The sequence below is a fragment of the Rhipicephalus microplus genome, chromosome 9 (assembly GCF_043290135.1).
Source record: "Rhipicephalus microplus isolate Deutch F79 chromosome 9, USDA_Rmic, whole genome shotgun sequence".
NCBI lineage: Eukaryota > Metazoa > Arthropoda > Arachnida > Ixodida > Ixodidae > Rhipicephalus > Rhipicephalus microplus.
The window spans coordinates 97,774,391-97,785,585 of NC_134708.1; the positions used below are offsets into that span (position 1 = coordinate 97,774,391).

General features: G+C 47.5%; 1 protein-coding gene across 3 annotated transcripts in view; it reads right to left on the bottom strand.

Annotated features, from left to right (window-relative positions):
• LOC142771424 (uncharacterized) overlaps nt 1-8,491 on the bottom strand; it is a 52,686-nt gene extending 44,195 nt beyond the window's left edge. For all 3 annotated transcript variants that reach the window (XM_075872905.1, XM_075872906.1, XM_075872904.1), the window contains exon 1: nt 8,155-8,491. The gene's annotated coding sequence lies outside the window, so the exon portion shown is untranslated. The remainder of the gene's footprint in view (nt 1-8,154) is intronic.
• Between the last annotated feature and the right edge of the window lie 2,704 nt (nt 8,492-11,195).

Here is an 11,195-nt window from a genome sequence, read left to right on the forward strand (position 1 = left end):
AATGCTGTGGACCTCAGCCGCTGAGATGGTACAGTTAACCGCAAAAGTTCACGGACTACGCGAGCGCCTGCCATAAGTGGAAGACTTGCATGTAGCTCCAGCTAGCGACCACAGCAATCAGGTGAAGGTGAATTCGTTTTAGCAGGATGCATGCTTTAAGCCTAATTAAATGTTATCCGATATTTTTTCAAACATTTCACGTAAACACGTACATCGTATCGACAATGCCGTCCCAGTGAACGATGCCACAAGTACCATGAATGCAGGGCCCACCTACAACTGCAGGTGTGCTCCTAATTCTAAGACATTGCCCCTCCTTCTCACCGGGCCTTTCAAGCCTCTGTGTGACGTCACCACGTTGAATCTCTGACGAAGCGCAAGACATGCTGCGATTGGTCGACAAAAATTGTCCCCGTATCTACATGTTTCGGCAAATGTCGTTGAAAGACGATAGTCTTGCGTGTAGAGAAAGTAAACAAAACATTTATTTGATGTTCTGCGCAAGAAAATTGGTGAGCGGTATTCTGGAGGCGCTGCGTTATATGGCCTCGAGCGTGCAACGGAGGCGAACGAGAGTACCAAGTGACGTCACACGTGAGACATGAGCACCATCTGGCATTTTTCTTAGAAAACAAAGCACGTGGCTCTGTGACGGGTGTGCGCGGCCATCTCAGAGGTGATAAGGTGTAGAACGCAAGGCGACAAGTAGGTGCCACCACCGTCTCATCTCAGCAAAGCGTTGGAAACACTCCCCATTCCGTGCAAGCGTTGCATGGTCAGCGCGGCGTGATAAGCGCTACGGTCCTTAATATTACTTATGTTTGCCTTTTCTAGTAAAAGACGCACATGAAGGATATATACGTGTTGTTATGGTGTCCCAGACAAGCGCAATATTTGCTTTCTCAATTGACAATCGCACAAATATGAACACTCAACCTTAAGCAACATTGGTGGGTGCTGCGGATGGGGTCGGCCGTTTCAAGCACCCGATGCCTTTAAGAGTGGACAACCAGACAAATGTACAGAAAAATGTACAGACAGACAAACACAGACCAAACATTTTGCGTCGAAGGTCCACAAGAAAGACTATGGTCTTTAAAAAAACGACTTCTGGCTAGTCTACAAGCAGCTGTCCTCGCTCCTTGTTTCAAGGTGAGCGTCTTTAATGTGCCATGCACACGTCCATCAGTTTGTGCCCCGGTACAGTGCCTGATTGCTGCTGGGAGTCGAAGCTCACATGGGTCTCTAGAGCACTCGCATTGCTTACGTAGTGTCGATGCGCTCAGCGTGTGTATTCACACTAAAGAAAGACTACGCATTGCGTTTCATTCTGATCAACTCTGTTTCAATGAACGCAGGCAATTACCACTGGAAATGACAAAGTTTCCTTCGATATTTTTTTTTCGTTGTGGTCTGGGGACGGTGGCATCTCATCTCGAGCGGAGCTGCTGTAGCACCACGTCTCAACGCACGGATCCATCATGTAAGCAATACTTTGAAAGGCGTGCGAACCACACAAGATCCATGCGGGCAATTATCGCAGAAGCACTGGCAGACACGGCAACAGCGGTCAGCCAAGAAGCACGCAGTTGACGGACTGGAGGCAACCGGATGTAGACATTGTCAGAGAAGATATATACCACTTTTGAACAGCGCGGCAGCAAACACATCAAACGGGGAAGATCGGCAGGGGCACTCCGCGGGTAAGATCAAAGCGGCTTTCAGAGAGGAGACCAGCCGGGGGTAATGAAGGAGAGAGTGAAAGGAGAGATTGTCACGTCACGATAATCAAAGGCTTCTTACTCCACAACTAGGGCACGGTTTCGCAAAACTCGCAAGGCTACGTGGTAGTTGTAGAGCCGTGCACAACTTCTTCGCCACAACAACATTCCTACGTGTTTAGGGCAGTTCGCAACGCTACCCACACAGCCGCTACGCGCATGCCGAGACGCTAGCCGCACACAAGCGGGGGTCAAATTAGCGAACTGGCGACGCTCTTTCATTCTCCGCTTGGGTGCGGCAGGGATCCCGGCACTTGTGGTGTGGCTGAGGGGGCAGCGTGTAACTTCCCTTAAGGGGCCACGCGCTATCCGAAGCACATGTGCCTGGACACTTGCTGCACACCAACAGAGGGCGAAAGGGCGCCTCTGATGCGCTCTTTCTCCCTCTACTTGCGTGCGGCAGGTGTCCCGGCACGTGCGGTGTGACTCTGCAGGTAGTGCGTGTAAAGGCCCGAGAGCGTGTCACCAGTAGAGGCTGAATGTTTGGTAACTGTTGCAAAGCTGTAGAAGCACGAAAAACAGAAGAGAAAAGAGAAACAAGGGCACCCGTTTGTCTTTTTCCTCCCCTCATTTTTTTTATGCTCCTATAGTTTGGTGCCAGCTACGAAACGTTCAGCTAACAAGGCATCAAATCGCCCAAAAACAAGTTATTCTAGACCAATAGAGGCATCTGGTGTGTCAGCGACCGGCGATGAACCACAGAAAACAAGGAACGCCTGCGGCTGTGAACTTTTTGGGAGACAACTATTCAGCACAGCCTAATATGGGTCAAGAAGCAAGCCTTCAGGGAAAAGGGGTATCCTGTTGGTGGCACTTGGCTTCAGTTTACGATTTTTCGCAATACATGGTTACTAGCGGCGTTTGCGAAAGAGCCGCTGCTAATCGACCTCAAAGTGGCGCTTGAAGAAAGAACACGATAATAGAGTTGCTGTTGATGCTCTCTTGGGGCTACCTACCACAGCTATGTGGTGAAGGCACTGGTTTTGCGTGTGACTTGCTTGAGCGTGACACCGATAGTCGTGCCTGAATGTCAACGACCAATGCTGAAAGAAGAAACCTGTTTTCGGGATTGTGCTACGGGGGTATAAACGCGTCGTTTATAGTCTGTTTGGTATTCCGGTAACAGTAGGGCGTTATGTAGTACTCGATAGCGTACGTCGTTGTTGTCCCTATGTTAGGTGGTACCAGACAAGGAAGATAACAAAAAACAAACGCGTAATCTATTTTATCCGAGATTTCAGAAACGCCCATCGCCAGTTGCTATATCCGCAGCATTGATTATTTGTTAATGTTTTCCAAAAACATTGGTGATACGACCAAATACTCTCCTGTGGAAGCTTTACGACATGAAGCTTAAGCAAATAAAAACTGGATTTCATACTAATGAGCAACCCCACCGTGGTCACTTGATAAATTCGAGTTGGACGGCAACCACTGTCGGCGGCGTGCATGGCCTTGTCTTCGTGTGCGTGTGCATTTTGGGTACAGCGGTGTGCCGGACTACCTTAAAACAATTAAGGGCTGACTTCACAGTTTTGATAGGTGCAGAGGGAGCTCTGATGTCGAGTCGGTGAACTTCAGAATTGAATAATTGCCCTGTACGTAAGCGGCAAACAGATTGGAGACCGTGCTACCAGAAGAATATTGAGTACACAAATGCCAGAAAACCTGTCCTAGCCACCTATCGCTGCGCGATCAACTGTCGACCGCAGTAGTGTGCTGAGGATATGAAACTTGTCACTCGTTGACGTGATAATTTTCCATATGCGTGCCAAACATTGTTAGTTTGTTGCTATCACGTGAAGCGCTTATCTGCGCTATGATCGTGACATTCGAGCTTTGAAAACAGCATAAAAGCAACCTTGGCGAGCTTCGAACGTGTGCCGTTGGGTAGATGCCACGTTGTAAGAAAGATTGCGAATAAAAGCAGTTACTTGGAAAGACTGCTATAGAAGGAGGAGGAGATAGACGCGACTGGCGAAGAGCGTGTCACGTTAAAAAAAAAAAAAGTCGCAGCTTTTCCGCAAAGGCGAAGCAATGAACGCGATAGCAACAAATTCAAAGGTCACACCCAGAACAGCAAGCAGATCGAAACGTGCCCCATGTTTCTGACGCACAAATAACCCACAAAACGTACTCTAAGGTACAGATGAACGTGAATAAGCGTCTCAGTTGTTACTTCCCTGTGTCTGAAATGTGTGCTGTTTTCCCAAACGGAGGCTGTGTAACGATTGCAGTGACCTTTGTGCGCCCGGTAACTACAACAAAATCATTCCGGCGCAAGCTTAAGGAGAGTCAAGACGTGAGATGCTTCCAACCGCGAGATAAGGGCGCGCGAGTGTGCGTTCATGAGCTTTGCGACCACCCACTCCCCTCCGCGAGCGAAAGTACGCGTGGGAGATGAAGGCACGTGCCGCCACGCACTACTGCGCGCTCATTGCGCCATCTTGCTGTTAATGCTGAAAACATGATAGTTCCCCTCCTAGATTCCCATCACCAGCGGTAAGCGGTAGATGTAAATAGTTTACCGTTTGCACTCACAGGGACGTGCTCCGCGGTGGCTCAGTGGTTAACGCCGCATACTCACCTCACAGGGGTTTTAAGTTCAATTCCGCGTGCTGTAGTCCTTTCCTAGATTTCTTTCATTTCTTGCATATTCATAAATATTCATACGTATACATATACGGTGAGTGACGCCAACACCGGTGGCAAAATACAATTGAGAGTGTCCATATAAAAGCTATCGCCATAATAAAAATTCCGCCAAGCGAGGAAATCGTCAGACAATCGGTAATATAATTGACGCTTCATTGGCGTGGGGCTGCTGTCAATCACTGCTTACGTAGTAGAAATGTCGGCAAAAGGCTTTGGCTGTGCACTCACGTGATCTTTAACCTTTTTTCTGTTGTTTATACACAGTGCCGACCACTTTTAGTTGGAACACAATTCAGCGAATCTGCGCACCGCTCGTGCGCATCAAAACAAAGCGGCGCACATGAGCGCGCTCACTGCCCTTTACTATTACAGCCAAGCAATGGTGGTGCCATGATCATGCAGCTACTATAGTTACTGTTGATGCTCCCTACTGTATCACATACAGCATCTCTATCGGCCACTAAAGGCGGCGTGCTTTGGAACTTCAAAGATGAGTAATGGATGGACACAGGGACCAGTGGCTTTCGATGCCCGGCCGCACCAGGTGCGCTTCACGGGTATAATTATGATGAGCCTTATTCAAGGGAAGCCACTGCACATTCTTTACGGCTTTTCGCTGCTGACTCAACAAATGCAGTTTCAATTGAAATCTCGCAGGTCTTCTATTGATGCAAGGGAAATCCTTGATACACAACATAAATGTAAGCACGTGTTAAACAACTTCACTTGCTAAATATTTCTGGAGCCCTCCATAATGGCGTTAGTGAAAGATGGAACGTGGTTCTGGCTCGTAAAAATTCGGCATGTGTTACGAACGAGGACCTAAGTGCTGGATGGGGCCACTGAGATCGCATCATCATTGGCCTCATTACGCCCCCTGCAGGACAAAAGCCTCTCCCAGGTTCTGCCAGTGAACTCGGTCCTGTGCTTGCTGGTACCACTTTATACTCGCCAACTTCCTGATCTATTCTACCTACTTAACTTTCTGTTTCGCCCTCACCCGCTCACCCCGCCGCGGTGGTCTAGTGGCTAAGGTACTCGGTTGCTGACACGCCGGTCGCGGAATCAAATCCCGGCTGCGGCGGCTGCATTTCCGATGGAGACGGAAACGTTGTGCGCCCGTGTGCTCAGATTTGGGTGCACGTTAAAGAAACCCAGGTCGTCGAACTCTCCGGAGCCCTCTACTACGGTGTCTCTCATAATCAAACGTTAAACCCCACATATCAATCAATCAACCTCACCCGCTTGCCTTCTCTGTATGAATCCAGTCAGCTCCCCTTAATGACCAATGGTTATCGTTCCTATGCGCTATGTGCTCCACCCATGTTGATTTCTTCTCGATCTCAACCATGATATCCTTAACCCCAGTGTGTTCCTCACCCACTTTGCTCTGGTCCTGTCCTTTAAGGGTACACCTATCATTTTCCCTTTCATTGCTTGCTGCGTTGTTGAGCCTTCAAGCCTCTAGGTTTCTGGTCTGTATAGATAAATAACGGCAAGATGTAGCGGTTATACGCCTTCCTTTTAAGGGATGGTGGTAATCCACCAGTCATTATTGAGAGTACTTGCCGAATGTGTTCGATTCCCATTCTTATTATAGTTACTTCAATCTTGGAGCTTGGCTCCGTAGTTATTACCTGTCCTAAGTTGGCGTACTCTTCTCCAGCTTCAACTGCAGTGCTAGCTATCTCAAAGTGCTGTTCTCTTCCGAGGTTGTTGTAACTTACTTTCGTTTTCAGCAGAATAATTTTTTACCTACTTTTTTGCTCTCGTTGTCTAAATCAGTAATCACCAATTGCTATTCCCCTTCCGAATCACTCGGCAATACAATGTCATTGGCGAAGTCCAGGTTACTAAGGTACTCTTCATTAATTTTTATCCCTGAATTAGAGGGCAGTATGAACGCATACGGCCCTGTAAAACCATAGTCCAATGCTCCATCTAAGCACCTTGCAAAGTCAAAGTATCATCGCAGAGGCATATCACTGATGCTGCGCAGAGTAACATTGATACTGGGTGGTGAATGTTCTCGGGCTGCTGTCCCACGTATTTATAAGGCAGGAAGGCCTGAAAACTATGGCCCAACACTACCTTATTTCCCTCTTGCACTTCCTCAGCAACTTGCTTACAAATTGATTTCCCAAAGAGACCTTGTGGTTATATAGCAAAACGTCTATGGTAGAATTGTTTGTGAAGATTTACGACGGCCGTCCCAGAAGACAAAACACGAAGCCATCTCGCTATAGGAAGGTTGGTTCGGAAGTCACGGCTGCATTATAGTCCTCTTCCATCGCTCTTCTTCATAAGAATGCTGTTTTCTCGGGTGTACTTAGAAAACCCGGCTGACAATCAATTGCTTCGAACGACCATGCAAATGCAACAACTAAGCTTGACTGACGTGGTAAAAGACGAGCTGGCTTAACTACGAGCATTTCATCAAAATAGAACAAAAAGACCCAAACACGCGTGTCATTTATTTTACTTAGCGCACAATCTTTATTCTGACTCGTGATCGACCCACTCTTGGTGGTTTGCATTGCTACCGCGTTTGTTATACAATGCTTTTTACTACACAAATACACATGTCTATGAAGTGTAGCAGCTTGGGCTAGTTGGTATCACATGTAGAGAGTTATAGCACGATAACAGAACGACGACATGAGGACAAGAAGGACACGAAGAACACGAGCGCTCGTGTCCTTTGTGTCCTTCTCGTCTCTGTGTCGTTCTGTTCTCGCGCTATAACTATCGTCAACACATGTCTAGGGTTTACTCAACTTTGGTAATGCATCTTTTAAACCAGCGCATTCCGCAAACAAGACAGAAAGCAAAGCTTGGCTGCTACTGAGATACCAACCCACAATGCGCTGTTATACCCATGTTACAAAGGCAAGTTGCCTTGCCGCGGTGATCTAGTGGCTAAGGTACTCGGCAGCTGACCCGCAGGTCGTGGGATTGAATCCCGGCTGCGGCGGCTGCATTTCCGATGGAGGCGGAAATGCTGTAGACCCATGTGCTCAGATTTGGGTGTATGTTAAAGAACCCCAGGTGGTCGAAACTTCCGGAGCCTTGCACAACGGCGTTTTCATAATCATATGGTGGTATTAGGACGTTAAACCCCACATAATAATCAATTACAAAGGCAAGTTACCTGTGATTACGATCAACCACGGTCAACAGCGGTGAAATGCGGTTAGTGCCAACCACATTTCGCCGATGTTACATATGGTGAAAGCGTCCTAGGTTAAGGCGGCTTGCTCCACCTTGCGCACAATGAACTAACTGACGCACCAATCAGCCGATTGCCGTCATTGCAAAAAAATATGTCACTTATTTCTTCCAGAGTACAATTATGCGAATACATGCGTTAAGCTCAGCTGTTATTTCCGCGTACATGTTTAAATTGTGTGACCTGTCCCGCAGCTCACACACAAAAAAAAATGTCCCTAATTCTATCAGGCTTTTCGAGGTTCGTTCCGTCCAGTTTGCGTTTTTCACGCACGTTCGCCGGCATGTACTGTACTTTCATGGACGCTGCCATTTTATGAGGTTGCCAAGCTCAGTTTTCAAGCACCATTGTTAGCTACTTAAGCGTGTTTCTTCTCCCGTAAAACATAGGCAAACCGTGGTTAACGTAACCGGGGTTACGTTAAGCGGGGTTGAATCTGCCTGTGTAGCAACGGTAGTATTACACGTAGCGCTTTGAAACCAAGCTTACCTTCAATAGCAAACGATGAACTGCAGTTCTGTAAGATGACCCTTTCAAATTTCTGAAGGTCTTCCGGAGCACGCAAGCTGCAGGTAATTCAGGACAGCTGAATTCCACCACTCGAGCTATCATGCTCTGCGCGTTGTGGTAAAGGTTGCGAATGCACGCTGAGCCGCTCAATGCACGACGTCATCGAGAGGCAGTCAAAATCCATGACGTGTGTGGGCGTTACGCACTTTGATGACTCGTATAGTATTGAGTGCAGCGCATGCGACAGCAAAAACATGAAACAGCTATGCAGGCTTTCTTACATCTATATTCTTGAGATTGTCTCACAATATCCCGTGAGCAGTGACTGCGAGATAGGACAACGTCTACTTCACTCGCAGAAGGTAACGAGATCTGCCGAAGATGCGCAAGTGCATCAAGCACACTGAAGCGCATGCGTCGCCAGCAAAGTTTTTTACCTCAAGGCATGTTTTTTGTATATATGCATGGATGGATGCTATTAGCGCTCATTTTATAACGGGGAAGGCACGTGTTAGTCATCATGCTCCACAAAAATAAAAGGTGAAAAAAAACTTTGCCTCCTTTTTTTTTCAAGTTATCTTAACGCATCTTCTTCAAAAGGGTACAAGCTTGAACTTGTTTGCAAGACTACATCTTAAAAAAGTGCGGGTACACGAGACGTGTTTCATGCATGACTAAAGCCGTCTACGAGGTACCGCCAGCTTACGGTGGCTGCTACGTTGGTCAAACGGCTCGCTGCCTGCACGACCAGTTTTGAGAGCCCAAGAACAATCTCCAACACAAAACTGGAAGCAACTTGGCAATTCAGTGTGCCGAGTGTGGATTTACTGCGAGTTTTGAACAGACGCACATCTCATGAAGATATCGCAACTCCTGCGCCAGAGAGGTCTGAAATGTTTTTGATTTATTCCGTTAGAAAATCATGTGTATGCGCAACTTGCATCGCACTAACTGACAAGAATATTATTTATCTTTGTCATTGCGCTTGCAGTTTCATGTACTAGTCCAGATGCATGCGCAAAGCCTACCTTTCCCTCATTTGTTTTTGTTATCTTGCCCTCTCCGAGCCGCATATATTTGTTCGCACGAAATAATCGCTCATGTTGTTTGTCTCGTCTCGCGAACCCACACTTTTGGGAGCTTGCTCGCCAAGCTTCTTATGATCCCGCCTTGTCTGGCGGCCGCCAGCGTGCACACCACTGTTGCCAGTGTACACTCCTCCGGTTCACACTCCGGTTGGCTTTCAACAACGCTCACGGTGAGGTTCCAACAATCCTCACCAGATGGCGCACCGTCACCGAGAGCGTAGGACCAAGAGCGTCGGACCAAGACATACCGAGCCAAATACGAAGGCACAGACACATTACGTAGTGTGGTGTCGAGGACGAGTAAAACTCCATCCGTCCATCCATCCATCCATCCATCCATCCATCCATCCATCCATCCATCCATCCATCCATCCATCCATCCATCCATCCATCCATCCATCCATCCATCCATCCGCCAGATAGCTCCACGCCACACGTGCCTTTTCTGAGCGTTAGAGATTTTACTCACGGCAACAGCCACTGGGGCGAAAATGGGCAGGTCGGCTAACATTCGGATATATGTTGCGAACACTGTGCAGTACAGGTCACGGTACGCGCCCGATAACGCTGCCTTTAGCGTTCGCATCACGCACCAGCTCATTGGCAAGCCTCCATACAGATGTGGCGTCGCCTAGAAAGTGCCCGTGCACCTCCAAGCAAGCTCCTCTATTATCATTCACTTTGTGGATATACGGGGTACATTTTTATATGTAATTAAAGATTAATCAACTCACAGCCGAGTTCTCGGCTTCTTAGGGCAGACCATGTTTATTTTCTCCACTGTTCAAATTTGCCTGAAAGGGTCTTGACGCCGGGGCAAGTTGGCGGGGAATATTTTATCTTTGCACTCTGTTGCATCGTCTTTTATCAATCGTTTTATGGGCTGCCAGCATTTTATATTTGTTTTTTCTTTCGGGTTTTCTGCCAATAGTAATCAATGGAACTTCCCACAACCATGATTTCATTGAAGACGCATTAGTGGTGGGCGCCAAGAATTTCGAGCATCTGGGGTTCTCCAACGTGGGCGGACACCGGGCGCATTTCCAAGTTTTCACACATTCAGTAAATTGCATCCTTCTATCAATACCTATAGTTTTTCAAGAAATGCCAGGTTCGCCCCATCCAGCCGTTCACCACTCTCATTTACCCCATTACTGCTCTCGCCCTTCACCTAGCCTTCGCGTGTGCTTTGTGTCAAAGGGTAGAGAACCCATCGTGTGGTTCCTCTCGGCGAAAATTGCATGAAGTAACTTTTAGCTTTATTGTGTACAAAGTCGAGGTATGGAGTCTTCATTACTCGTGTTCCAAGTGCTGGCGGCCACGCTGGCTCATTAAGACATATGTTGCTTTGAATGGCATGTCGCTGTTCGCGGCGTTATACAGGCAACCACTGCGGAAGCGTCACTGCTTGGTTGCTGCATGTTCTGACATTTGGAGCGCTTTTGTACTCCCTTACGTCGGGCTTTACAGATATATGCGCTATTTTCTTATTTTTAATTCTTTATTTGTAACAATAAAGTAGAAAGGGGTAGACATCGACAAGTAACGGCGGCAACTACCTTGTTTATTTTCTAGTTCAATCAAAAACAAATTGTGAGAGCAACACAGAGCGACTGCGCAGGAAAGATATCACAGTTGAGGCATGTATGCACAAGGTTACGTATACTTCAAGAAAGTGGCAGACAGACATGCTTCCAAGTGTGTGTTTTTTTCAGCGCCAAAAAATGCTCACCGGCTCATGGCCTAATTTCTTCAGGAACGGCCTGAAGTTTTCTGAAGTATGCCACAGGAGTTGTGTACCACATCCTGCTCACGTGCGGTCGTTCGTGCGTGGGACAAACAGGGCACTGCAATAACAAGCTGCGTCAATTACCAAAAGAGAGAGGGCGAACTTGCCCACGCATTGCAGCTCATGCATGCGGTGCGTACCCA